This window comes from Carcharodon carcharias, chromosome 8 (assembly GCF_017639515.1).
Source record: "Carcharodon carcharias isolate sCarCar2 chromosome 8, sCarCar2.pri, whole genome shotgun sequence".
NCBI lineage: Eukaryota > Metazoa > Chordata > Chondrichthyes > Lamniformes > Lamnidae > Carcharodon > Carcharodon carcharias.
The window spans coordinates 18,807,022-18,811,224 of record NC_054474.1 but is presented as its reverse complement, the minus strand read 5'-3'; positions in this window follow the sequence as shown (position 1 = coordinate 18,811,224).

Sequence of the window (4,203 nt, the reverse complement as noted above, 5' to 3'; positions counted from 1 at the left end):
TATGTACCCTGGAAAAAATCCCATCTTTAGTGCTGAAGACTTGTGCTCTTTGAACTAGCTATGCCTCTAGTCAGGCTGTTCCAGCTGCCTCAAACCTGGCATATTCCCCAAAATTTGGAAAGCTGCCCAGGTAACTCATCTCCATTAAAAGCACAACAAATCCAATCCAGCCAACTACCACCCCATCACCCAGCTCTCAATTATTAGCAAAGTAACAGAAGGTGTTGTCAACAGTGCTATCAAGCCACACTTACTCAGCTATAACCTGCTGCCTGATGCTTGGTATGGTTTCCACCAGCAACACTGGACTCTAGACCTCATTACAGCCTCATCAACAGGCTCACCTGATTCCTGCCTCAGTCCTTGAAATTCACATCGGTGGTTCTGATGATTTGACTTTGGCTGGCTAGAGATGTGGACTGAACTTTGCAAAAAGTTTGTCTGCGTTTCTGCTGTTGGCTTCACTCAGCCCACAGCTTTTAAATGAATTTAACCCTTTCCCTCCTCTCCACAAAAGGATGTGGCTGGTCATGACCCTTTCCTCTTCACTATCTTTTTAGAAAGTTGCTGAATGTCAATTCGCACTTTTGTTTAATCTTCTCAAATGTTGTACGACATCATCAGCCTTTCAGTTCACCCTGGGTTGGAGCTTTATGTACATTGCTGCAGCTGCGTCAATTTTGTGCGCCTGCTCCCGCCCACTGGGGAGAAAATTCTCCCCTGTCACTCTCTGGCCGTAATTCGAGTTGATTTTTCAGTGAATTAAATTCATTTAAAATGCTTGGGTTTTTACTCACAGAAAATCCGCTTCCACCATGTTAGGTCTTCTGATTCCCATAAGTAAAAATAATCACAATTTAGACTCAAAACACTGGAGCTTCCTCTGGTGTATTTCTTTCAGCTCTCCACGTGGCTGGTGGACTGATGCATTATCGCTCAGCACATGACTGCAGTGAAGCAGTAAAATGTGTCACCCCGGGTGTACATTCCCACAACAATTAGTTCCTATTTATTTACAAATAAATAACAACATAACACTCAGTTTACTAGAATCTGGTAAAATTATCAATACGCTTTACTCGTGTTGAACGTTTCAGGAGAAATAGTGAACACTGGGTGATATAAACTTCACTTGATCCGCTCAGTCTCATTATTACAATGAAATTTACAGAGAACCATTTTATTGCTGGCTTGGGAGAGGACACAGCTGTTGGACCACCTTTCTTGCCAATGGATTTGGAGGATCTTGACAAGGCATTGATGGTGATGCTTCTCCCGTACTTTGAGGTGTCTGCTGTAAGTTGCCCAAGTCCTTGAAGCATATAGAAACAAGGGCATCGCTGTTGCCTGATAAACCACGATCTTAGTCTCGGGTTTGAGATCCTGGATCTCAAATATTCTTTTCCTCAGTTGGTTTCCTGCGCGTGTTTAGGGTGATCTAATTGAAATATAGCATGCACATTGTGAACAGATTAAAACTGGTACATTTTTAAGGACTTATTCTATGGAAACATGTTTCCAACACACCATCTAACCTCTGATTGTTTTAATAAGAGATGTACTCTGCACTAGGAGATATAATCTTCACTTGCTCCTCACAGTCTCCTGATTACAATTAATTTTTTTACAGAGAACCATTTTATTGCTGGATGTTGTTTCCACTCACCTTTGATCCCAAATATTTCATACCATTTGAGGATTTTATTGCTTGGCTGGGTTTGAATCAAAATGAATGAATCCTGCCAGTTTAAATGTGGGATTTCTAATTTTCAGATTGGTACCATAATCCTCTTTTATTTTATTATACAAATTGCTGTCTCGAAAGAATTCATTGCATTCTGCAAGCCTCCAGCCCAGTCACGTTTTGTATAAAGTAACCAGCTGTTGGATTTCTAGCCCTGAGTGTGGTATCCATTTCCAAGCAACAGGACCATCTCCAGGATTGTCTGAAACAGAAATACCTGGAAAAACTCAGCAGGTCTGGCAGCATCGGCGGAGAAGAGCAAAGTTGACGTTTCGAGTCCTCATGACCCTTCAACAGAACTAAGTAAAAATAGGAAAGGGGTGAAATATAAGCTGGTTTAAAGGGGAGGGGTGGCAATTTTTACTTAGTCACCTATTTTTACTTAGTTCTGTTGAAGGCTCATGAGGACTCGAAATGTTAACTGTGGTCTTCTCCGCCGATGATGCCAGACCTGCTGAGTTTTTCCAGGTATTTCTGTTTCTGTTTTTGTTTTGGATTTCCAGCATCCACAATTTTTTTACTTTTATCCAGGATTGTCTGATCCTTTTAATGAAATATCATCTCCCTCATCCAAAAAAATAAACATGATTTGCATTCCCTGTTAGAAAGAGGAATAATGACAAACCACAGTTCCTTCATCCAGTGTTTACAATTATTAATATTGCTGTTTTATTACAGTCATGTTTTTATATTCAGCTGATCATGTTGCTGTCATTTCACTCACTATTGCTGAGGAAAACAGAACAATTCCATTATACATTCAGTGCATCTGTTAGGAGGGTTATCTGAATATGCATCATTACTACAAAATAAATAGTCAAAATAAGAAGTGAGAACATGGTTAGTTCCATGTTACTGAAAATAAAGTCTCCCAATCACCTTGTGAGGAGGATTATCAGTATGAATAGGTTGGGTGGTGGGAGAGAAATTGGTGCAGGATACAGATACAAAAACAGAATTACCTGGAAAAACTCAGCAGGTCTGGCAGCATCGGCGGAGAAGAAAGGAGTTGACGTTTCGAGTCCTCATGACCCTTCGACAGATACGTTGGGTCTACACTCCCTTTATCCTGTAACAGTGGGTGGGGGGTAGGAATTTAACGGCCTCATCCTGACAGGGGTGAGGCTGAAAAATGTGGCAAGCTGTTCAAAACTCCATTGACGCCGGCAGTAACCTCATGGCCCTGCATATTCCCCACTCTACCATTACCAGAAAGTCAGGGGATCAATCCTGGTTCAATGAAGAATGCAGGACGGCATGTCAGGAGCAGCAACAGGCATACCTAAAAATGAGGCGTCAACCTGGCGAAGCTACAATGCAGGATGATTTGCATGCCAATCAGCATAAGCAGCAAGTGATAAACAGAGCTAAGCGATCCCACAACCAACAGATCAGGTCTAAGCTCTGCAGTCCTGCCACATCCAGTTGTGAATGGTGGCAGACAATTAAACAACTCACTGGAGGAGGAGGCTCCACAAATATTCCCATTCTCAATGATGGGGGAGCCCAGCACATCAGTGCAAAAGATAAGGCTGAAGCATTTGCTACAATCATTAGCAAGGAGAGCTTAAGTGGATGATCCCCCTCAGCCTCCTCCGAAGGTCCCCAGCATCACAGATGACAGTCTTCAGCCAAATCGATTCACTCCACGTGATATCAAGAAACGGCTGAAGGCACTGGATACTGCAAATGCTACGAGCAATATTCTGGCAATAGTACTGAAGACATGTGCTCCAGAATTTTCCAAACCCCTAGCCAATCTGTTCCAGTGCAGCTACAACATTTGCATCTACCTGGCTATGTGGAAAATTGCCCAAGTACGTCCTGTACACAAAAAACAGGACAAATCGAACCCGGACAATTACCACCCCGTCAGTCTACTCTCGTTCATCAGTAAAGTAATGGAAGGGGTCATCAACAGTGCTATCAAGTGGCACTTGAGTCATGGAGACATAGAGTTATACAGCTCAGAAACAGGCCCTTTGGCCCATCATGTCCGTGCCAACCATCAAGCACCTATCTATTCTGATCCCATTTCCCAGCACTTGGCCTGTAATCCTGTTTGCTTTGGCATTTCAAGTGTTCATCTAAATACTTCTTAAATGTTGTGAGGGTTCTTGCCTCTGCAGTGTGTTCCAGATTCCAACCACCCTCTGGGTGAAAAAGATCCCCTCTAAACCTTGTGCCCCTTACCTTAAACATATGCCCCCTGATTATTGACACCTCCACTAAGGGGAAACGTTTATTTCTATCTACCTTATTTATACTCCTCATAATTATGTATACCTCTAACAGGTCCTGTCTCTGCCTTCTCTGCTCTAAGGGTAACAACCCTAGCCTATCCTGTCTCTCTTCATAGCTGAAACTCTGTCGCAGGCAGGTGAATCTCTTCTGCACACTCTCCAGTGCAATCACACACTTTCTATAACGTGGTGATCTGAACTGCACACAGTACTCCA